The sequence below is a fragment of the Saimiri boliviensis genome, chromosome 14 (genome assembly GCF_048565385.1).
Source record: "Saimiri boliviensis isolate mSaiBol1 chromosome 14, mSaiBol1.pri, whole genome shotgun sequence".
Lineage (NCBI taxonomy): Eukaryota > Metazoa > Chordata > Mammalia > Primates > Cebidae > Saimiri > Saimiri boliviensis.
In genome coordinates this window covers 4,413,093-4,438,375 of record NC_133462.1, presented here as the reverse complement: position 1 = coordinate 4,438,375, position 25,283 = coordinate 4,413,093, and the positions used below count along the sequence as shown (strand labels likewise).

Genomic DNA, 25,283 nt, shown 5'->3' with positions numbered 1-25,283 from the left:
TACAGACGTGAGCCACCGCGCCCAGCCAGATGTAGCATTTTCATTTGCAGAGCCCATTATAGGAAAATAAATACGAACACAAATATTAAAAGGAAAAGCTATAGCCTCATTTAGTGTTCATTCATATGAATATGCATCTCATCTCCAGCTGTCTGTATCTGTTTTACGTCTATGACACCATCAGAGAGCACCCAGACTGCAGTGTCTCATCCACAGCCTGGTTCTTGCATCTCCTGTGAGAGGCCATTCCGAGGCTCCCTCAGCCCCAGCAGCACCAACAACTGCATTGCAGGCACTCCATCTCAGGTCATCCCCAGGACATCACGTGGCCCTGTTCTCACTGCCCCACTGATTTCATGGGTGTGTGGGACCCTCAAGCTGTGATTAGGTCGCGAGATGCTCCATTTAAACAGGTGGGACCCTCTGATTCCTGGCGGAAAGCCGCAGTGAGCCCAGCGAAACCCATCTCAGCACCAGCATCCATCATGGTCAGGAGGATTTGCTGCCCCCTCCTGGTGGGATATGCACCATGTTGTCAAATGGCCACCAGATGGCTCGCCGGTCCCCTCAAAGGAAGGCATCCCATCCAGAAGCTCTGCTGTTCACTGGGGAGACTCTCAGCCACAGTCGAGGCTACATGGTCCTTGGTGAGGAGTCATTGGTGTTGGGTCCATGCTTCTCTTTTTTTTTTTTTGACACGGAGTCTTGCTGTGTCTCCCAGGCAGGAGTGCAGTGGCACAGTCTTGGCTCACTACAACCTCCATCTCCTGATTCTCCTGCCTCAGCCTCCCAAGTAGCTGGGATTACAGGTGCCTGCCCCTCACCTGTCTGATTTTTGTATTTTTAGTAGAAGTGGGGTTTCGCCATGTTGGCCAGGCTGGTCTCAAACTCCTGACCTCTGGTGATCTGCCCACCTTGGCCTCCCAAAGCACTGGGATTACAGGTGTGAGTTACCATGGCCGGCTGCACGTCCCTTTTTTTTCTTGCTGTACGGCCACGACACTCATGGACCCCTCCTGTGTGCACTGGGGCTGCTGAGAGAGCTGGCTGAAGCTCACTGCGTTGGTCACGCCATCAGCGAATCCTCAGGTCAGCGGCTTTTTAGCCAGTCCCTGACTAGTTTTCTTTCTGTCCATGTCTCTGTGCCTTACTGAGGAGCGAATGTGTGAACTTTGTTCATCATGTGTGAAGAAGATGCTTATATGTCTCTAGCAGATATATAAGATTTGGGCTTCTTCAAGATCATGAAACAATGTACTTTGAGGTTGCTCAGAAAACACAGTGCTGACCTTAGGATCCCTATCTTGAAACTGCAAGTCTATTTCCAACCTCATACATGGAAAAGTGTCAGAATCTCCACAGGATCTGCAAGACCTCTATAGGATCTCCACGGGACCTTCACAGGGTCTCCATAAGACTTCCACAGGACCTTCGCAGAATCTCAATCAGAACTTCACAGGACCTCCACAGGGTCTCAGTAGGACCTCCACAGGGTCTCAATAGGACCTCCACGGGGTGTCAATTGGACCTTCACAGGACCTCCATAGGTTTTCCATAGGGCCTTCACAGAACCTGCATAGAATCTCAATAGACACTCCATAGGACTGCTATAGGAACCCCATAGGCCCTCCATAGGTTCTCTAAAGGACCTTCATAGGATCTCCATAGGGCCTCCATAGCACCTTTATAGGATCTTCCTTCACAGGACCTCCATAGGTTCTTCATAGGGTCACAAGAGTTGCCAAAGGATGTGTCACTGCAGGGACTAGCCAGCATCCCCTACACCCTGAGATGCTGGAAATGACCACTTGGTGATCGTGGTTATGGATTTCCTGCAGAAGCATGTGTGAAACCATGTTCCTGGGCAACTCTGCAGTTCCTGATCTCCGTTCAGATCCTCCAGGGGCTGGGCTGGAGGGGCGTCTGGTGTGTCACTGCGTCTCATTGCACAGAACAGGCGTTTCTGCAGTACTAATGGAAAACCAGCCCAGAGACGGCAGCGGAGTTTGGAGTTGTGCTGCCACAAACCAAGAAGTGCTGAGCTGAGGAAACCAGCTGAGCCTGGCCTGAGCTTCGGACAGGAGACACTGATAAGAGGGCTCTGAGGCAGAACGGTGTGGATTGTTCATCGAGTGTGAAGAGGAGGATGCTGAGGAAATGAAGGCTCTTCCATTCTGTGACTTGGTTGACAAGAGGAACCAACAGCGTCGTGACCCCATGGAGCAGTGACCCCATGTGGAAAGGAGGCTGAGGGAGGTGTGTTTAAGGCAGTCAACTGAGTCAGAGAGAGACGCAGAACCTCCCAGTGCCTAGGAAGGGTGGTTTGTTTCTCCCAAACTTCCCACCTCTGACTTCCTTATTTCTCCAAATAGCAGCACCTTCTCTTCGTTTCTGCTGGGTCATGATGGGGAGCTGAGGGCTGGGGCCATCCTGCTCCCCACGTCACCCCAGCTCCTCCTCCCCCAGACTGGGCCCCAACATCTCCCACTGCTTCAACCCCCGGCCCCTCACCGGCCCAGCCTCAGAGCCCCTGGGAGCCTGTGCGCACCCCCTCCCCGTCTCTGCCCAGCTCTCTGGAGGAAGCCTGCACTGAGTCCGAGGGGAACAGGATCCTCTGGGAGACTCGGCACTGCCCTGGGGGAGGCTGTGCTCCCTCCCAGCCAAGAGGCCTTAGTCACTCACCAGGTGTGGGGGTGGGACCGGTGGGTGGGGGCTGGGGCTCCCAGAGGCTCCTGGGAGTAAGCACAGAAAGGGAGTGAGGAGCTTTGGTAGCCCAGAGTCCCCAGGTCCACTGAAGGCCCTCGCCCCACCTGCCTGTCGCTTCTCTGGAAACTCTCCTCTGCTCACCTTTCACCCTTTGTGTCCCAGGAGATGGGGCCAAGGGTGGGCCCGCCTGGGAGGAGGCCCACTGTCCTCCTCCCCTCTGAGGGGTGAGACCACTCTGGCTGAGCCTCCTAACACCCCCCTCCCTCCATCCCAGCCCAGAGCTCTCCTGGGGACAGGCCCTGAGCTGAGCCTTTGAGCTCAGAGAGGACAGGGTCAGGGTTCTCACCTGAGACCACAAGCTTCAGGGGGTAACTAGGGTCTGACAGCAGGTAGGGGTAGGAGCTGGTTCTGCTGTAGCATCGGTAGGTTCCACTCTGGGCTGAAGTCACAGGACTCATGGGGAGTTCAGCCTGGTTCCTGTAAGATTGGTACTTTGACTTTAGACACAGGGTGGGATGGGCTGCCCCCTCCTTGGTCAAAAAGAAAGTGTCCACAATGCCACAGCAGGGTCACCTTCTCTCCTGAGGCCACTGTGGAGCCCAGCTGCACTGAGAGGGAGGGTCTGGCAGGGATCTGTCCTGGAGAGAAGGATGGGTGAGGGGCTGCCCCACCTTGTTCTGAGCTGAGACCTCCCCAGGCCTCTCTCTGGGACCCTCAGTCTCTGTCTCTGTTTCCTCTGAGTCTCCTTCTCCCTGGGGACCCCCACCCCTCATCCTGGCCATCACCACCTGGGCTCCCCGGCAGGGCCTGTGCAGAGCCTGGGTCCCTGACTGAACCCGCTGGGCCCCTTACCTGTGATCAGGATATCCGGGGGGTCACTGGGGGCCGACCACTCGGAGACGTTGTGTGCACCGTAGCATCTGTACTGGCCCCCGTGGAAGACCTTCACAGGGCTCAGGGTGAAGTTGGCCCGGGAGAGCCCAGCCTGGAACTTCTGACCAGAGCCCTGGAGGAGGTGAACTCCCTGGTCCTTGTACAGAGCAAATCTGTCGTAGTCGACATCGGAGCGGCACTGCAGGGTCAGGCTGCCTCCACGGGCCACGACAGGGCCCTGCAGGGTCAGGAGGGAGGGCTTCCTAGACACGCCTGGAGGGAAAGCGGAGCGGGGACTCGGCCGGCTGCTCTTCCCACGCCCCTTCCTTCTCCCGTCCTGGCCCTGCAGGTCTCAGTGTCTCTCACACCCTGTGTCTCGGATCCCAGGGGCTCATTCTCACCCAGGCTGTCCCGGAGAGGTTCCAGACGGATGTATCCCTGACTCCTGGCCACTCTGTCTGGTCTGTCCTTATCTCATTAAGGGACAGGAAATTGCAGCAAATACACCCAGTGCCTTCATCCAGGTGAGGGTGACTGAGGCTCCTCTTTCCCTATCAGAGCCTCTGCATGGGGTCCTCCTCACGCCATTGGCCCAGCCCTCAATACATCCTTCTGGGGTCCTGGCCATGATCAGTCATCAACCAGACTCCCACAGCCTATCTGGCTCCTCTCAATTGTATAAAGAAGCGTGGTGGCTTTTTCACCTGGGACCAGAATCTCCAGGAGATCACTGGGGTTTGACCACACATGAGGTTTTTTCCAGAAACGGTAATGGCATCTGAACCTCCACCTGTGGCCGGGGGTCACAGGGCCCACAGGGAACAGGGCCTGGGACGTCCCTTTGGGGAGCTTCTGTTCTCCTCCCTCAACAAGAACAAACATGAGAAATGAAATCCGTTCCTTGTGTCACACTGGAGGGTCGTGTTCCCTCCTGAGGCCACCACAGGGCTGGGCAGGGCTGAGACGGTGGGTTCTGCATACAATCCTAGGAAAGAAGGAGGCAACATGTTTAATGGGGTCACACCTCCCGCTGTATACCCAAGACTGGGCTGTGAGAGGAGCGACACCTCTGAGAGCCGACCTCCTTCCTGAGGGCAGAGCCTGGGGCTGGGGCCCCTGAGTGTCCCCTCACCTGTCGCCACCAGCTCCACGGGGTCACTGGGCTCTGACCAGCCTGCAGGAGTCTCACAGTGGCAGCAGTATTGCCCTGCAGCATGAAATCCCATGGATGGATTGTGGAACTTGGCCTTGGCTCCGGGCCCCAGTGGGTTCTGTCTGTGCCATGGGATTCCGTCCTTATCCAGATGGTACTTCACAGTCTCCAGGGGCCCCTGACACCAGAGGGCCATGGGGCTGAACCGGGCAATCACGGAGACTGGTTTGGGGATGGTGCCTGGAATGGAATCAGAGACTGATGCCAAGATGTCCTCACCCCTCAGATCCCAGCTCTCAGCCCCAGGACCCTCCAGACATCCCCATCAGTCAGCCCAGAACCGGTGTCTCCACCCCCAGCTGCCTGGGGTTGGGCCCTTGTCCTGAGAAGCAGGGACCTGGGACAGCTGCAGACAGACTCACCTGACTGCATGCCGGTCCTGGGGCCCAGGCTCAGCCCTGCAAGAGAGTTCCCTGTGAGAGATTTCCCCCAAAGCCCCAGCAGTTCCTCTCCTCTCTAGGAGCCTCTGATAGACCTGGCTTTAGAGTGAGTTCCCTCCAAGACTAGGGTCTTCCTTCCCCTCTTCAAACCTCACTGAGGCAAATCACGACAGAGAGGGTGAGGGTCACGGCAGATGAGACCACAGTGCCTGGCAGGACACAGGAGCACGCAGAGTGTGGACTGGAGGCTGTGTTCTCCCTGTCACAAGACTGTCCCATCTGCAGCCCCACAGGACAGGGAACTGCCCTCCCCAGGGCTCTCATTTCCCCAGGGATGGGGCTGGGGTGAGCTCCCGGCTCTCTGAAGACATTTCAGACAGAAATGGGGTCTCGCTGAGGCCTAGCCACTGTCTGCCTGACCTACACGCAGCTCACCAAGGTTGTGTGCACCAGGGCAGAGCAGCAAAACCCCTCCTCTGGGAATGAACCTCTGAGTCGTTCCTGCCTCCTCAGTGCCCGTGTCCTTGGCCGTCCCTCTGCACCTCAAACCATGTTCAAGGTTTTCAGAACAATTATTGAGGTCTGTCATCTTATTCATGGGCTGGAATGGGGAGCTGAATTTAATTCCCAATTCTCTTCCACGTAATCCGTGGCTTCCTTCAGCCTTTATCTTTTGGAGACTGTGGTCATGACCTCCACTTCTCAGAGTGGATGTGGGGGTTAGTGGTGTCTGAGACATGGAAGGGGCTCAGCCATGGTGAGTTTCCAGACTATATTTAGACAGGAGTCGTTGGGCGTGAGAGGATCCTGGCATCGAGCTCTGCAGTTGAAAAGGATGATTGATGCACCCACTCAAGAGCCCACATCAACTCCAAATGCCAAGAAATGCTCCTTATATGTTTAAAGTTGCAGGCATGGTGGCCCACCCCTGTAATCTGAGCACCTGAGGATGGAGCATTCCTTGAGCTCAGAAGTTCAAGACCAGACTGGGGAACAGAGTGAGACCTCATTTCTGCATATAATAAAAAAGAAATAATCAGGTGTGGTTGTGCATGACTGCAATCCCAACTATTTGAGAGACTGAGGTGGGAGGATTGCTTGAGCCTGGGTGGTCCAGGCTGCAGTGAGGCATGATCATAGTACTGCACTCTAGCCTGGGCGAGCCGGTAAGACCTATCTCAAAACATATCTATCTATCCATCTATCTATCTATCTATCTATCTATCTATCTATCTATCTATCTATATATCTGAATTATGTAGATTATGAAAGTTTTGTGCAGAAAAGAAATGAAAAGCTTTTTAGTCTGAGAAGGTTGTACATCAAAGAACAGAATTGAAAGCTGAAGGGCCGCATGTGCCTAGGACCACCGTCGGGTCATTAGGGAAGAGATTTCCACTTCTGTGTGGGACAGAAGAGAAACCCCAGGTCCTCACAGTCAGGGAGAGGGTAGGGGCTTCGGATGAAGAGGAAAAGCTGTGGCTCACCCTTGCTCGCGTTTGTGGACAGGAACTGGGATATCTCAGCACACTGAGTGAAGTCCATGATCAGCACTGGGCCCCTCTCCTGTTGTTTAACAGATTCAGTCCGCTGTGGTCAGACAGAAGCATCTGCCCACACGAGTGTGAGGCTGGGATTAGTCCTGTCCCTCCTGGGTACAAACCTGAGCTGATGCAACTTTTAGGAGAATGGGACAGGAACAGCTGCAACAATCCCCCATCATGAGGTCTGATGCCAGCCAGGAACAGCCTTGGGAGAAACTCTTTTTGCAAGATGAGGTGTGTGGGAGGAAAGCCGCCCACCAAGAATGAACAGCAATGGGTATATTAAAGAAAATAGGTATCTGTTTATTATTATTTTTAAACAACTTAGTCATCATTTAGATGACTCAGACAATATTACGAAGGGAAAATTGTATTTAAATTAATGCCATTAAACATAAGATCATATTGGCAGGGTGTGGTGGCTGACACCTGTAATCCCAGCACTTTGGAGGCTGGGGTGGGCAGATCACAAGGTCAGCAGTTCGAGACCATCCTGGCCAACATGGTGAAACCCCACCTGTACCAAAAATTCAAAAATTAGCTGGGCGTGGTGGCACGTGCCTGTAATCCCAGCTACTTGGGAGGCTGAGGCAGGAGAATTGCTTGAACCCAGAAGGCAGAGGTTGCAGTGAGCTGAGATTGCATCACTGCACTCCAGCTTGGGTAACAAAGCAAGACTCCGTCACAAAACAAACAAACAAACAAACAAACAAACATATTGTCTGCAAACAATGATAATTTGACTTCTTCCTTATCAATGTGATGCCCTTTCTTTCTTGTGTCTCACTGCTCTAGCTAGAACTTTCAGAACTATGCGGGATAAGAGTGGTGAAGGGTTTGTCATGTTCAAGATCTTAGAGGAAGATCTAAAGTTTCAGTTTTTCTTCATTCAGTATGATACTAGTTATGGGTCTGCTATATTTGGCTTTTATGATGTTGAGATATGTTCCTTCTATACTCAATTTTTGAGACAGAATCTCGCTCTGTCACCCAGGCTAGAGTGCAGTTGTATGATTTTGGCTCACTGCAACCTCTGCCTCCTGGGTTCAAGCGGGCACATCAAGCTAATTTTTGTATTTTTAGTAGAGATGGGATTTCACCATGTTGGCCAGGCTGGTTTCGAACCCACTACCTTTAGTGATCCGCCCACCTTGGCCTCCCAATGTTCTGGGATTACAGGCATGAGTCACCATGCCAGCCACACTCAGTTGTTTTTCATGAAGGCATGTTGATTTTTATCAAATGCTTTTTTGGCATCAGTTGAAATGATCATATGGTTTTTGTCTGTCATTCTGTTGATAAGATGATCACATTGATTGATCTGTGTATGTTAAATTATCCTTGCACCCCAGGGATAAATCCCACTTGGTCACAATGAATGATCTTTTAAAATGTATTGTTGAATTCAGTTTGCTTGTATTTTGTTGAGGGTATTTGCATCCATATTCATCAGTCATTGGCTTGTTGTTTTATTTTCTTGGTTTGTCTCGGTCTGGTTTTGGCATCGGGGTAATACTGGCCTTGTAGAATGACTTTGGAAGTATTCTCACCTTCTTTTTTTCTGAATAGTTTCAGTAGGATTGTTATTGGTTCTTTAAATGTTTGGTAGAATTCAGCAGTGAAGCCATCAGGTCCTGGGCTTACTGGCAGACTTTTTATTATGGCTTCAATCTTGTTACTTGTCATTGGTCTATTCAGACTTTGTATTTGTCGATGATTGAATCTTGGCAGGTCATATGTGTCTAGGAATTTGTCCATTTCTTCTAGGTTTCCTACTTTACTGGCATATAGTTGCTCATAGTAGCCACTGATGATCCTTTGAATTTCTGCAGTATCAGTTGTGATGTCTCCTGTGTCATCTTTGATTCATTTAAACGTATCTTGTCTGTTTTTTTTTCTTACTCTGGCTAAAGGTTTGTGAATTTTAACTTTTCCAAAAACTAGCCTTTTATTATCTTTTGCATATTTTTCCTAACAATTTCATAGACTTCTTTTTTTTTTTTTTTTTTTAAATTTCATAGACTTCTACTCCGATCTTGTTGTCTTCTCTTTTTTGTATTTGATATTTGGCTGTGCAGGTTAAACAGTTATTTATTTATTTATTTACTTACTTACTTTTGGAAAATGCAAATCGGTTTAGTCAGGTCACTTTTTCCTGGCACTCCTTTCTATTTAAGGAGTAAAGGTACTTCCATGGTCTGGATGGATGACTGCGATGAGGTTATTGGGATTGCCCTGAGAGCATGGACTGAGAGCTTTTTGGGATGGAAACTGCTCCTTCATCTCTGTAATCCCATGTTTGGCACAGCGTTAGCCTGAGGAGATGCTTGGTGGTAAACATTATTTTTGTCTACTATTTTTTCCTAATAATTTTGGGTTGGTTTGTTGCATTTTTCAAGCTCTTTAGGGTGCATTATTAGGTTATTTGAAGTTTTTCCTTTTTGCGGTAGTAGCTTATAGCTATGAACTTTTGCCCTCTTAGTAGTGTGTTTGCCGTAACCGTAGGTTTTGGTATGTCATGTGTCCAATGTCAATTGTTTCAAGAAACTTTTTAACGTTTTCCTTAATTTTTTTTGTTGGCCCACTTGTTATTCTGGAATATATTGTTAAATTTGCATGTATTTGTACAGTTTCCAGCTGTCCTCTTGTTACTAATTTCAAGTTGTATTCCATTGTGGTCGGTGAAGATGCTGGATATTATTTCAATTTTACTGAATGTGTTTTGTGACCTACCATACAGTCTATCCTTGAGAATAATCCATGTGCTATAGAAAAGAATATGTATTCTGCAGCTGTTGGAGAAAATGTTTTCTAAATATCGATTAGGTCCATTTGGTCTGTAGTGAAGACCAAGACTAATGTTACATTGTTGATTTTCTCTCTGGAACATCTGTCCAATGCTAAAAGTGGGGTGTTGATGGTATCTCTTGCTATTACTGTGTTGGCACCTGTGTTTTTCTTTAGTTCTAATAATATTTATACGTCCGGATGCTCCAGGTTTGGGTACATATATATGTACAATTGTAATATCCTCTCGTTGAATTGAAACCTTTGTTTTTTTGTTTTGTTTTGTTTTTTTGTTTTTAAAAGATGGGTTTCACCATGATGGCCAGGCTAGTCTTGAACTCCTGACCTCAGGTGATCCACCCACCTCGGCCTCCCAAAGTGCTAGGATTGCAGGCGTGAGCCACTGTGCCCAGCCAAAACCTTTGTTTTTCTTTTTTCTTTTTTTTTTTTTTTTGAGACGGAGTTTGGCTCTTGTTACCCAGGCTGGAGTGCAATGGCGCGATCTCGGCTCACCGCAACCTCCGCCTCCTGGGTTCAGGCAATTCTCCTGCCTCAGCCTCCTGAGTAGCCGGGATTACAGGCACACGCCACCATGCCCAGCTAAGTTTTTGTATTTTTAGTAGAGACGGGGTTTCACCATGTTGACCAGGGTGGTCTCGATCCGTTGACCTCGTGATGCACCCGCCTCAGCCTCCCAAAGTGCTGGGATTACAGGCTTGAGCCACCGCGCCCGGCTAAACCTTTGTTTTTCTATAGTGACCTTTTGGTCTCTTATTTTTTAAATCTTGAAATCTACTTTGCCATGTAAGGTATAGTGGCTTCTGCTCTATTTTAGTTTTTATTGGCACGAAATACCTTTTTTTCCATCTACTTTCAGTCTATTTGTGTTTTTATAGGTGATATTTGTTTCTTGTAGGCAACAGATCGAGCCTTGTTATTATTATTTTTAATCCATTCAGTCATTCAGTCCATTCACTTTGTGTCTTCTGACTGCAGAGTTTAGTTCATTTATAGTCAATGTTATTATTGGTAAGGACTTACTCCTGCCATTGTGTGATTTGTTTTCTTGTTGTTTTGCATTCTTTTCTTTCTTTCCTTTTTTTTTTTTTTTAAATAATGAAGGTGATTTCCTCTTGTGATATATTAGTTTCCTGCTTTTTATTTTTTGTGATTCTCTCTGTTTTTTGGATTGGGTGTACCATGAGACTTGCAAATATATATAATCTTATAATGCATTAAGCTGATAACAGTTAAACACTGCTTCCATAAAGAATCAAGCCGGGCGTGGTGGCTCAAGCCTGTAATCCCAGCACTTTGGGAGGCCGAGGTGGGTGGATCACGAAGTCAAGAGATCGAGACCATCCTGGTCAAGATGGTAAAACCCCGTTTCTACTAAAAAATCCAAAAAAATTAGCTGGGCATGGTGGCACGTGCCTGTAATCCCAGCTACTCAGGAGGCTGAGGCAGGAGAATTGCCTGAACCCAGGAGGCGGAGGTTGCAGTGAGCTGAGATCGTGCCATTGCACTCCAGCCTGGGTAACAAGAGTGAAACTCCATCTCAAAAAAAAAAAAAAAAAAAAAAAATCAAAAAACCTAACGGACTCTGTGCTTTAACTTTGTTTCCTTGCTTATTATTTGTTGTTTCTATTTATATTTTCTTGTACTCTCTATGTCTTGAAAAGTTGTTGCAGTTATTATTTTTGATTGGTTCATAGTTTAGTGTTTCTACTTAAGAGTAATCTGCACTATGGCTACAGTGTTATAGTATTCTGTGTTTTTCTGTGTATTTATTTTGTAGCTTCAGATGATTTATTACTGCTCACTAATGTCTGTCTCTTTCTGACTTAAGTACTTTTAGCATTTTTTGTATGAGAGGTCTGGTTTTTATGAAGTTCTTTAGATTTTGTTTGTCTAGAAATGTTTTTACTTCTCGTCCCTGTATGAAGGATATTTTTGCCAGATATTCTATTCTATAGGAAAAGTTTTTGGTCTTCAGCATTTTAAATATGTCATGCCACTCTCTCCTGTCCTGTAAGGTTTCCACTGAGAAGTTTGTTGCCAGATGTATTGGAGTTTCATTTATGTTACTTGCTTCTTTTCTCTTGCCGTTTTTAAGATGCTTTCCCCGTCTCTACTAAAAATTCAAAAAAGTAGCTGGGCATGGTGGCACATGCCTGTAATCCCAGCTACTCAGGAGGCTGAGGCAGGAGAATTGCCTGAACCCAGGAGGCGGAGGTTGCGGTGAGCCGAGATCGTGCCATTGCACTCCAGCCTGGGTAAAGAGCGAAACTCCGTCTCGGGAAAAAAAAAAAAAAATGCTTTCCATATTCCTTGACTTTTGGGTGTTTGATTATTAAATGTCTTGAAATAGTCTTCTTTGGGTTGAATCTGCTTGCAGTTCTGTAAGTTTCCTGTAATTGTATATTGACATCTTTCTATAGGTTTGAGAAGTTCTCTGTTACTATCCCTTTGAATAAACTTCCTACTCCTATCTCTTTCTCTTCCTCCTCTTTAAGGCCAGTAGTTCTTTTTTTAAATTTAATTTTTTTTTTTTTTTTTTTTTTTGAGACGGAGTTTCACTCTTGTTACCCAGGCTGGAGTGCAATGGCGCGATCTCGGCTCACCGCAACCTCCGCCTCCTGGGTTCAGGCAATTCTCCTGCCTCAGCCTCCTGAGTGGCTGGGATTACAGGCACGAGCCACCATGCCCAGCTAATTTTTTGTATCTTTAGTAGAGACGGGGTTTCACCATGTTGACCAGGATGGTCTCGATCTCTCGACCTCGTGATCCACCCGCCTCGGCCTCCCAAAGTGCTGGGATTACAGGCTTGAGCCACCGCGCCCGGCTATTTTTTTTTTTTTTTTTAAAGACAGGGTTTCACCGTGTTGGTCAGGCTGGTCTTGAACTCCCGACCTCAGGTAATCCACCCACCTTGGCCTTCAAACTGCTTGGATTACAAGCGTGAGCCACCACGCCCGGCTTTAAGGCCAGTAATTCTTAGATTTTCCTTTTTAAAGCTATTTTCTAGATCCTGTAGGCATGATTCATTGCTTTTTTTTTTTTTTTAGTTTTTTTCCCTGTTGCCTTTGACTTTGTATTTTCAAGTGGCCTATTTTCAAGCTCACAAATTCTTCTGCTTAATCAATTCTGTTAAAAGTTGCTGATGCATTCTTCAGGTATGCCAGTTGCTTTTCGTTGCTCCAGAATTTCTGCTTGATTTTTTAAAAAATCATTTCAATGTTCTTGTTAAATATATCTGGCAGAATTCTGAATTCTTTCTATGTGTTATCTTCAATTTATTTCTTTTTATTTTTGAGATGGAGTTTTGCTCTTGTTTCCCAGGGCACCTCTCCTTCAGAGCTGCAGCAGTGCTCTTGTCTGTTAGAGTTAGAGTCATAGCCAAACCAGGCCCACTGGTTCTAAGCTGCTAAGGAGTGCCTGAAAGCTTTGTGGAAAATCTGTATGTAACCATGCCTTGGAAAGTGAATGTGAACCCCAAAACCTAGGTAGCACAATAGGTTCATGAGACACTGAGCCCCAGACCCTGCATCACAGCTGCTCTGATCACTGACACCCTGGAATCCTTTACCCCTGCAGCTGTTTGTGGGACACGTCAGACCCAACACCAAGAGGGATGTTCTCTTTTTTTTTTTTTTTTTTTTTGAGACGGAGTTCCGCTCTTGTTACCCAGGCTGGAGTGCAATGGCACGATCTCGGCTCACCGCAACCTCCGTCTCCTGGGTTCAGGCAATTCTCCTGCCTCAGCCTCCTGAGTAGCTGGGATTACAGGCACGCGCCACCATGCCCAGCTAATTTTTTGTATTTTTAGTAGAGACGGGGTTTCACCATGTTGACCAGGATGGTCTCGATCTCTCGACCTCGTGATCCACCCGCCTCGGCCTCCCAAAGTGCTGGGATTACAGGCTTGAGCCACCGCGCCCGGCCTGGGATGTTCTCAACTGAGACTTTCCTTTGTGGGAAAACAAAAATAGTAGGACTCCAAATGCTTTTGGCATCAAGGACACCAACAGTCTGTAACACTTCTACCACAAATTTCTTCAGCTTAGTCCACCTAGACATCCAGTGATTGCTAATATCAGCAACGGCTTAAGAAGCTGCACGAGGTCTATACCAATTCATGAACTTGGAGCCAGAACCACCCTACTCTTCCTAACCAGCACACTAAGACGCATCTCCGCGTCAAAGTGTTATCTTATGGGAGCCTCTTAAGAGTTTAGAAAAGGTGATTATTCCACAAGATCGGCAGACATGAAGGCAGCGACACAAGAAGCACCAAAAAGCAAGCAACCATGACACCACCCACGGATCACAATGATTCTTGAGTAACTGAGCCCCCCAAAAAAGGACATTCACCATTTTTCTTTAAAAACATTCAAAATGATCTTGAGGAGCATAATGACAGACAATTCAGCAAAATCAGGAAAATAATTCATAATCCGAATGAGAAATTCAACAAAGGTATAGACATAATAAAAAAGAACCCAACAGAAATTCTAGAGCTGAAGAATTCAGTGAATACGCCTGCCACTTTGTTGTTTGTTTTCTGGCTGTCCTGTGTGTGTGTTTCTCCTTCCTTCTTTTCTTCTTGTCTTCCTTTAGTGAAAGTGGTTTTCTCTGGTGATATGATTTAGTCCGTTGCTGTGCATATTTTGTGTCTCTATTGTAATTTTTTTTTTTTTTTTGGTTTGTGGTTAACATGAGGCTTGCAAATACTACTTTATAACCTATTATTTTGACCTTATAATGACTTAACAGTGTTTGCATAAACAACAAGCAAAAAGAAAGCAAAAACTCTATGCCTTCAGTTCATTTTCTTGCTTTATTTATTTATTTATTTTTGAGACGGAGTTTCACTCTTTTTACCCAGGCTGGAGTGCAATGGCGCGATCTCGGCTCACCGCAACCTCCGCCTCCTGGGTTCAGGCAATTCTCCTGCCTCAACCTCCCAAGTAGCTGGGATTATAGGCACGCGCCACCATGCCCAGCTAATTTTTTGTATTTTTAGTAGAGACGGGGTTTCACCATGTTGACCAAGATGGTCTTGATCTCTTGACCTTGTGATCCACCCGCCTCGGCCCTGCAAAGTGCTGGGATTACAGGCCTGAGCTACTGCGCCCAGCCCCATTTTCTTGCTTTTTAAGATGTTATTTCCAGTTATATCTTATTGTACTGACTGTGTCTTGAAAAGTTGTTGTAGCTCTATTTTTTGATTAGTTTGTCATTTAGTCTTTCTACTTAGGATTAGAGTAGTTCAGTCATCACAATTACAGTGTTATATCCAGAACCCCAAAGAAAAAGGAAATTAATATTTTTCCTCAAAAGAAACTCAAAATTATCCTGAGGATCATAATGACAGGAAATTTAACAAAATCAGGAAGACAATTCATAATTTGAATGAGAAATTAAACAAAGATATAGATTAATAAAAAAACTCGACAGAAATTTTGGAGCTGAAGAATTCAGTTGGAGAAATAAAAAACGTAATGTACAACGTCAACAACAAACGAGATCAAGAAGAATGAATCTCTAAACCTGAAGACAGATCTTTTGAAATGACCCAGTCAGTGGAAAGTTAAAAAAAAGAAAAAAAGAAAAATGTAAACATCGTAAAGTTTCTTTAATGTTTAAATGGTTAGTAATTATTGACTGAATGGTGAACGCTATGAATCTTAGGTTTTTGAGTACTTGATTTTGATGTCTTCTTCTAAAGAATGTCCTCTGTTTTTTCATTTATCTTATCATTCATAGCATCTAGAATCTCTAGGAGAGGAGACTTGACAGTGGAGACTTAGGATGACATGAACTAAAAAGACATGACACGGCCAGGCGCAGTGGCTCATGCCTTTAATAGCTGCATTTTGGGAGGCCAAGGTGGGCAGATCACCTGAGGTCAGGAGTTTGAGACCATCCTAACCAATAGGGTGAAATCCCATCTCTACTAAAATACAAAAAGTTAGCTGGGCATGGTGGCCGGTGCCTGTAATCCTAGCTACTCGGGAGGCTGAGGCAGAAGAATTGCTTGAACCTGGGAGGAGGCTGCAGTAAGCTGAGATTGTGCCAGTGTACTCCAGCCTGGGCAACAAGAGCAAAACTCCGTCTTGAAAAAAAAAAAAAAAAAGAAAGAAAAAGAAGAGATGACCCAGACAACATTGATGGGGCATCACCAGGGTCTGCCCTGTCTATTGTGGGCTGCACTTTTTCCTGCTCATAGTTCCATGAATCTCATGTTCACACTATAACCTCTTCCAGGTCTTTGCTGGACATATTAAAAAATATACACAAAATGCTTCAGGGAATTTACTAACATACTTGTGCAGCTGCCATGCTAATCTCTATATCATTCTGATTTTGGTATATGTGCTGCCAAAGCAACAACATGCTGGACACATTTACCTAAAAATGAGCAAACAGACCATATGGGTATGAAAGAGGAAAAGTACAGTGTTCTCTGTTGTAATTAATCCTGAGGTTATCCTTGATATTTACCAGCTTTGTTGTCTATCACCCTTTCTAGATTCTGCTTACATTCTGCCAGAGTTTGCATGAAAAACTCTGCTTGTCTAATCTATCAGCCCAGTGAAATAAACATAAATTTCAACTGTGAGGAATCTGTGCACCTAATTATTGTGCCTCTCTCAGGCTTTCTTGTTGCAGTTGCCCACTGTGTTCGTTTCTTGGAGGTTGTCTTAACAAATTATTGCAAAGTGTTGGCTAACAGCCAGATAAACGTATTCTCTCAGAGTTCTGCAGGCCAGAAATAAAAAATCAAAATGTTGGCATAATTTCTTTCTTCCAGCGGGAAGAAAAACCTTACATGTCTTTTTCTTAGATTTTGGTCCTTGCTGGTAATTCTTAGCATTGCTTGGCTTACAGACTTCTCATTCTCATCTCTGCCTCCATCTTCTCATGGCATTCTATTCTTCCCTGTGTGTCTTTTTCATATCTTCTAAGGATGTGAGCAATACTGGATTTAGATCATGCCCTAAGCCAGCATGACCACGTCTCAACAAATTATACCTGCAAAGATCCTATTTCCAAATAAGTTCATATTCACAGCTACAAGAGGTTAGGATCTCAGCATACCTTTTTGGGGATACAATACAAACCCCAAGCCCAGGCATGGTTACCTCCAGTTATGGAGACTTCATCAGTTCCACAGCAAATTATCTATGCTACCCAACTACCCTCTCTTCACCAAATCCTCCTCATCATCATTCAAGAAAATTACCCAGGACAGTATAATCTCTTTCTCCCTACCTTCTGATATACTGTAAGGAAACACCACAAAAGCATCATTTTCGGTAAAGAGTACTTTTGTGTTGTTCCCTCATAGCGGTTTCTTACCGGGCAGATCTTCTAACCCAGGGTCACCTAAAAGTTCAGTCACATGCACATCTCCCAAGTGTGTCATCTGTAACATTAGTGATAGATGCTGTTCATTAACCTCTCACTTTACTCTTGAGTCCATGCATTTTACCTATCAAAACACGTAGCATCATCTATTGTCTTTATATCAGCTACAGCTTTCTATATCCTTGTTTATATCTATTACACCATAACAGAACACCCAAATTGCAGAGTCTCACTTACAAACTGTTCAATACATCCAATTTTAAGAGGTCATTTCAATGTTCTTTGAGTCCCAGCAATACCAAACCACTGCATGGTACATAACTCTATCTCAAGTAATCCCCAGAATATTATGTGACCATGTTCTCATTCCCTTCACTGATTTCGTGGGCATCTGGATTTTCATTCTGAGAGTAAGTCATGGGATATTTCGTTTAAACAAGTCAGACATTCTGAGTCCTCACAGACTCCTACAATGAGCTCAGTCAGACCCAATTTCAGTGCAAGTATTCTTCTCACTAATGAAGATTTGCTGCCCCCTCCTGAATGGAATGTGTTTCATGTCATCGAGTTGCCAACAGGTGGATTGCTGGTCTCCTCAAAGGGTGGTATCACATCCAGACCTGTCTGCTAGTCACAGGTGAGACTTCCAGCTACAGTGGTGGCTACACAGTCCCTCATGAGAGGGAGTCGCTGGTGTTGCATCCAGGCATGTCCTCCTTTCTTGCCCTATGGCTATCCCACTCATGGGTCCCTCCTGCTTGCACTGGGACTGCTGACCCCACAGCTGGCTGGATTCCACTGCATCAATCCTGTATTCCACTTGGTGCCTTACGGCCTCCCCCAGTTGTAGACTGCTCTTGCCTGCTTCTCAGGGATAGGCTCATGGTGGGGAGTAGAAATTTCTCCTGTCCTCACCTAGCCTGTTTTGGGGAGTTTCTGTGTGTGGGGGCCTGAAGGGTGGGGCTCTTTCAGCGTCTCTGTCCTCCTTGTCCTTGGCAGCTGGATTGTACCTGGTAGTTCTGGTTGATTTGGGATGGAATTTCCCATCCCTCTCCTTTGTATATCTATGTTTGTGGTTTCAGAAATTTTCTGCAGTACTCCTAGGGATAGAGGGACTCTTAAATCTACCCTCCTACATCCACAATGGGTTGTTTCCTATGGTGTGCGATTGACAAGTTTTGCTGAACTTCTCCCAGTGATGAGTCTTTTTCTACACATGGGAGAAGTATCTGGGCAGGGGGTGAGATTTCAGACCATGCACAGTGGAAGGTAATCATGTCTGACCGCAAATATTGGGTCTCCGCCTTACTCACAATCTATCTTGTGAATGCCCAGTTGAGATCCCTGGAAAAAAGCCTGTGGGTGAGTGTTTAGTGCCCTTCTGTTTTAGGTTCCCAGAGATACTTTTTTCTTGGTGGCCAGCAAACATTAACTCCCCAGGAATTCATTACAATTTCATCTGATTCTTCCTTCCCAGCTTGTAATGCAGCCTCCTGCCCTCATGCATTCTGCTTCTGTGGAGCTTGTCATGGCATCCTACTCCTCCTTGGCATTTAGGTTACTCAATTGCTCCCAGAGCTCAGATTTCTGATAGTCTCAGATGAAATCTGCATTATAGAGTTGATCTGAGTTTTACTCATGGTTAGGGTTGCAGTGAAACTCTTTCCAGCTTCCCAAACCCTGGGCAGAAACCTGAATATAAATTATTTATTTATTTACTTGGTTATGTGATATAACTCACACCATATGAAATGCACCATTTTTTAGTGTACAGAAAAATGGTTTTTAGCGTATTCACTATGCTGTGCAGTCACCATCCCTACCCCATTCCACAGCATTTCCATCACCTCAGAAAGAACCCCCTATTTAGTCAGTCCTAATTCTTCTCCTGTTCTCTCAGCCTTAAGAAATCACTAATCAGCTTTCTGTCTTTTTTTCTTTCTTTTTTTTTTGAGACAGAGTTTCGCTCTTGTTACCCAGGCTGGAGTGCAATGGTGCAATCCTGGCTCACTGCAACCTCTGCCTCCTGGGTTCAAGCAATTCTCCTGACTCAGCCTCCCGAGAAGCTGGGACTACAGATGTTCACTACCATGCCCAGCTAATTTTTGTTGTTTTAGTAGAGACGGGGTTTCACCATGTTGACCAGGATGGTCTCGATCTCGTGGTCCATCCACCTCGGCCTCCCAAAGTGCTGGGATTACAGGCGTGAGCCACTGTGCCTGGCCTCTACTTTTTGTTTCTATGGCTTTGTCTATTCAGGACATTTGGTAAGAATTAAATATACGCTCTTTTACAGCTGTTGATGGAAAATAAATATTTACCATGAGGGAATTGGAGTTTTCCAAAGATTAAAATTCTTATGGGGCCTGAGAAAAGCAGGATAAAAATTCATAACAAAAACAAATCCATCACAGTATATCATGAATCTGCCATTATTGCATATTACACAAAGGATGAAATGCCTATCAACAAAGCTACAACCATGCCACAAGGACCAACACTTGGACATGTCTTCCTGTTACCCAGTGTTACAGATGAAATGGAACTGGAGTCCAGCTGCTCACACTAATGGATACTAGTATGGGGGTGAGAGTGGCAGAGGAGCTTATATTTGGAACCTACCATATTACAACTGGTACTTCCAGTGTTTTTGATAATGCTGCTAAAATAGCAAGGTGGAGGCAGGCGCGGTGGCTCAAGCCTGTAATCCCAGCACTTTGGGAGGCCGAGGCGGGTGGATCACGAGGTTGAGAGATCGAGACCATCCTGGTCAACATGGTGAAACCCCGTCTCTACTAAAAATACAAAAAATTAGCTGGGCATGGTGGCTCGTGCCTGTAATCCCAGCTACTCAGGAGGCTGAGGCAGGAGAATTGCCTGAACCCAGGAGGCGGAGGTTGCGGTGAGCTGAGATCGCGCCATTGCACTCCAGCCTGGGTAACAAGAGCGAAACTCCGTCTCAAAAAAAAAAAAAAAAAAAAAAAAAATAGCAAGGTGGATAGTTACCAAATTTGGAGTTAGTGAAAAGCTTGGAGTTATGACCTACAGTGATACAGAGAAACTAAGTCCAGAAACTCAATCTCCCATTGAACAAGAAATAAGAACCCTTTTATATGAACAAGTAAAACTTTTATCTTGAAAGGTCATGCAAAGGAGCATAAAAATCTACCAGAAGTTTCATAGACCTATGAGACTTTAGATGCCAGACATTCAAATTGTTCGTGAAGAGCAAATGTTGGAAGTGAGATGAGAACTCTCTTGATATGGATGCTTTGCTGGTTTTATTGCAAGAACATAAGTAGCATGGCATTAGTATTTTGCAATGCTTTCTCCTCATTCTTGATGTAGTATAATTTAAGGGTGTGAAACAATTTGTCAATCTTTTGTCACATTTACCCAATTTTGGTTATTCTCATTATGACACCTATTGCAAATTACCATCACATGGCAAATATATATTTTTAAAAATAAAGAATTACCAAAACAGAGATATAAACCAATGGAACAGAACACAGGCCTCAGAGGCAACGTCACACATCTACAACCATCTGATCTTTGACAAACCTCACAAAAACAAGCAATGGGGAAAGGATTCCCTGTTTAATAAATGGTGTTGGGAAAACTGGCTAGCCATGTGCAGAAAGCAGAAAGTGGACCCCATCCTGACATCTTAAACTAAAATTAACTCCAGATGGATTAAAGACTTAAACGTAAGACCTAACACCATAAAAACCCTAGAAGAAAATCTAGGCAAAACCATTAAGGACACAGGCATAGGCAAGGACTTCATGACTAAAACACCAAAAGCATTGGCAACAAAAGCCAAAATAGACAAACGGGATCTAATTAAACTCCAGAGCTTCTGCACAGCAAAAGAAACAATCATTAGAGTGAATCGGCAACCAACAGAATGAGATAAAATTTTTGCAATCTACCCATCTGACAAAGGGCTAATATCCAGAATCTACAAAGAACTAAAACAGATTTACAAGAAAAAAAACCAAACAAGTCCATTCAAAAGTGGGCAAAGGATATGAACAGACACTTTACAAAAGAAGACATACATGAGGCTAACAAACATGAAAAAATGCTCATCACCACTGGTCATTAGAGAAATGCAAATCAAAACTATATTGAGATACCATCTCACACCAGTTAGAATGGCGATCGCTAAAAAATCTGGAGACAACAGATGCTGGAGAAGATGTGGAGAAATAGGAACACTTTTACACTGTTGGTGGGAGTGTAAATTAGTTCAACCATTGTTGAAGACAGTGTGGCAATTCCTCAAGGACCTAGAAATAGAAATTCCATCTGACCGAGCAATCCCATTACTGGGTATATATCCAGAGGATTATAAATCATTCTATTATAAGGACACATACACAGGAATGTTCATTGCAGCACTGTTTACAATAGCAAAGACTTGGAACCAACCCAAATGCCCATTGATGATAGACTGGACAGGGAAACTGTGGCACATATTCACCATGGAATACTATGCAGCCACAAAAAACGATGAGTTCATGTTCTTTGTAGGGACGTGGATGAACCTGGAAACCATTATTCTCTGCAAACTGACACAAGAACAGAAAATCAAACACCACATGTTCTCACTCACAGGCGGGTGTTGAACAACAAGAACACATGGACACAGGGAGGGGAGCATCACATACTGAGGTCTGTGGCGGGTGGGCGCGAAACTAAGGGGGTGACAGTGGAGGGCGGGGGTGGGGAGTTGGGGAGGGATAACACGGGGAGAAATGCCAGATATAGGTGATGGGGAAGAAGGCAGCAAACCACATTGCCATGTATGTACCTATGCAACAATCCTTCATGTTCTTCACATGTACCCCCAAAACCTAAAACGCAATAAAATATATATTTAAAATTTTTTTAAAAAAAGAATTACCAGGATTGCTCTCTCGTAGTTCACTGCAAGCTATACACTCTGCATTCCGCCATGACTGTGAGGCCTCGCGAGCCATGTAGAACTACCTCAGCTGAAGCCGCATTTCCTTAGGATAACCTTCTCCAACCTCTCGAAGATACTCACCATGATTACTTGATTACTGTGTTATACTAGACAAGAAGTTCCAAGAAAAGATCTGTAACTCTCAGTCTCACTGTATGAGCAGCGAGTAGCTCTGCACCTAGCATGCTCAGTAAGAACAGTATTTACCGGGCCAGGCGCGGAAGCTCAAGCCTGTAACCCCAGCACTTTGGGAGGCTGAGGCGGGCGGATCACAAGGTCAAGAGATCGAGACCATCCTGGCCAACATGGTGAAACCCCGTCTCTACTAAAAATAATAAAAATTAGCTGGGCATGGTGGCGTGGGCCTGTAGTCCCAGCAACTCGGGAGGCTGAGGCATGAGAATTGCTTGAACCTGGGAGGTGGAGGTTGCAGTGAGCCAAGATTGTGCTGCACTCCAGCCTGGTGCCTGGCGACAGAGTGAAACTCTGTCTCAAAACAACAACAACAACAACAACAAAAAAACAGTATTTACCAACACAACAATGGAAGGTTGAAGCACAGCCCACCTACGGACCGAGCCCTCCCGAAGGGCGAGTCTACTGGCGGCGTGCGCCGTAAGACGTCACTTCCGCCGGAAGAGTCTCCTGAGGAACCGCTCAGATTCCTGTCACTTTCCACAGCATCTCCGCCGTGAACATGGCGTTGCCGCTCTTCTTCGGCCAGACCCACCCAAGACCGCAGCCGCCGCTTCTCACTCTTTCGGCTGTCAGCCACCGCCGTTGCTCTCCCCGGCTTTCCCGCTGTGTCTCCCCCAGCAGCCCGGCCCTTTTCCGGGAGCCTCCGCCCCTTTCCTTCAGCCTCCGCTGGCTCTGCAGCCCCGAGCCTCCGAGGAAGTCTCCTCGGCGGCGGCGCTGGCACCTTCTACCCGGTGCCACAGCCTCCGCTGCCGTCCCAGTGCCGGCCCTTCCCGGGGATCGACGCCGGCCAGCGGCTGTGGTCGCCTACTCCCGGCTCGGGGCCGCCTTGAAGCCCGCGCTGGTCTGATGCGCCGCCGCCCGCCTACTTGCTCGGGGATGCGGCCCTCCAGCGACTGGGTGCCTGGAGGCGGTCTTCTGGACGCCGCGACGGGCGGCCTGTCCGGTGACCAAGGGCACGCACGCTGGGCCCAGCCTTGGCGAAGTGCGCGCGCGACTGCGCGGGTCTCTGTGCCTGGTGTGGCGGCTTCACAGCCTCATCCAGACCCTGCGCGAGGCCGAAGCCGAAGGCGTACGGAACTGGCCGAGCGGCTACAGCCGTTTACCCAGGCTGCCTTTTGGGGGCTGGAGAGGACTCGGGAACGCGAGGCCGAGCGGGAGGCAGAGGCCCCACGCAGGCAGTGGAACGCTAGCAGGAGATTGACGGCTGGAGGGTCAAGTGTGTGCGGGAGGTGGAGGAGAAGAAGCGAGAGCAGGAAGTCCGAGCAGCTGCTGATGGCCTACTGTCTGAAGTGAGGAAAAAACAAGCGATAGCAAAAGAATGGTGGACATTCTTCGGGCTTTGGAGAAGTTGAGGAAACTGAAGAAAGAGGCTGCAGTGAGGAAAGGGGTCTGTCCGCCAGTCTCAGCAGACGAGACTTTGGAGCATCGTCTTCAGCGACTGAGAAAACTCATGAAAAAGCGCTCTGAACTATAGGAAGCTGAAGAGAGCCCTCAGAGTTATGCTGGAAGGAGAACAAGAGGAAGAGAGGAAAAGAGAATTCAAAAAGAAACAAAAGAAAAAGAGAACATTTTACTTCAGAAACGTGAAATGGAGTCAGAGTTTGGGGATCCAGACGAGTTCCCACGTGCTCACCTCTTGGAGCCTTTCTGGCAGTTTTACCTCCAAGCCGAGCACTCCCTGCCAGCACTCATCCAGATCAGGCATGATTGGGATCAGTGCCTGGTGCCATCCGATCATCCCAAAGGCAACTTCGTTCACCAAGGATGGGTCCTTCCACCGCTACCCAGCAACGACATCTGGGCAACTGCTGTTAAGCTGTGTTAGTAAAGATGCTCCAGTAGTGTGGTCCAGGCAATGCTCTTTCCAGCTCTAAATATTAGCAATGCTGCCATCTTTTGCTGTAGGCTAAATCACAACTTCTAAATTCCATGTGCATTCCCCTACCCTGACGTTAGGCTTTCCTTCTTGCTCTGTGTTGGCCAGAGGTGCCTCTTGAATCAGGAGATTAATGTGGTTCTTCAGGAAAGGACTCAGGTGAACTGAGGTTATTACCACAGGCAGTGAAGCACCTCGGCTCACCAAATTTGCCTCCGTTTTGAGGGGCTTGGTCCAGAGTGACTTGTTAATTTACTCTGACTTCTTGTGTGGTGATGGGTAAGTACACTGAAACACTCAGTACAGGTGTGCGGTGGGTAGATTTCACAGCCCTTCCACTAATAGTGAGTGTGAAGGCAAGCTTGATGCAGAACTTCCTGACCTTTTCTATCTGAAGAGCCCTTTGACTCCTAGGAAGAAAGGTCAAAAACATGTTACCTTCGGTTTTGTTAATCCCAGTTTTAGTGCAGTTTGGGGGGCTGCTAGTTAGGAAGATGGCAGTGGCTGTAGGTTGGGTTGCCAGAAAAGATGGTGGCCTAGTCTTAATCAGGTGGAGAATTTAGAAAATCTGAAGAGTACCCAAATTGGATTGTGTTTTAATGTACAATGGCTGTTTTTTCCATGTTAGAAAGATTCTAATAAAAGCACCCATTTTTTAAAGTTTCTAAGGGCTTAGTTGTTTTTTTTCAGAATCCCTAAGGAAATTTCCCTAATGGGAGTGAGACCTTAACCTCACTCAGTCACATGGTAGGAGCTAGTGTAGCTGTGAAATTATCTTAGGAACTCAAGCTTCTAACAGAAAAGCAAATAACAATAATAAAACTTATTTTTTGTATTTACTTATAAATGCTGTTGTACTTAGAGATGATCCCTCATACAACATCATTTGTTTTGGTTTGGTTTTTGCCAATTATTTTGCTATTTATATTTCCAAAAACTAAATAAAATTTTTTATTTTTTAAAACAAAAGAATTATGATTGAAAACAGCTCATTTTAGGAATGTCAGTTATTAACCTGAAAGTAACTAATGATTTTATGGTTGGTTACTCTGCTAGATGTGAATAAAAATTGTGCCTTTAACCTTCTGTACATCAGTGGAAACTTAATTGAGATGCATTAATTATGTTCTAGATTGATTATAAATACAATGTTTTTTAAATCTAAGTGTGGAGAATTGTAAACATATGGTTGCAACCAGAATTTAAATGATTATAACCTTTTGGCACAGGGTGGTGGCTCATGTCTATCATCCAAGCACTCTGGGAGGCTGAGGCAGGTAGAAGGCTTGAAGCCAGGAATTCGAGACCAACCTGGCCAATGTGGTGAAACTTTGTCTCTACTAAAATACAAAATAAT

At 46.0% G+C, this 25,283-nt stretch overlaps 4 pseudogenes; 2 read left to right on the top strand and 2 right to left on the bottom strand.

The window, feature by feature from the left end:
* Nucleotides 1-2,822: 2,822 nt before the first annotated feature.
* LOC101038531 (leukocyte immunoglobulin-like receptor subfamily B member 5) lies at nucleotides 2,823-22,526 on the bottom strand (annotated as a pseudogene).
* LOC120362868 (U6 spliceosomal RNA) lies at nucleotides 15,797-15,896 on the bottom strand (annotated as a pseudogene).
* LOC101031155 (ATP-dependent zinc metalloprotease YME1L1-like) lies at nucleotides 19,336-20,127 on the top strand (annotated as a pseudogene).
* LOC104650255 (programmed cell death protein 7 pseudogene) lies at nucleotides 22,515-25,016 on the top strand (annotated as a pseudogene).
* The last annotated feature ends 267 nt before the right edge of the window (nucleotides 25,017-25,283 follow it).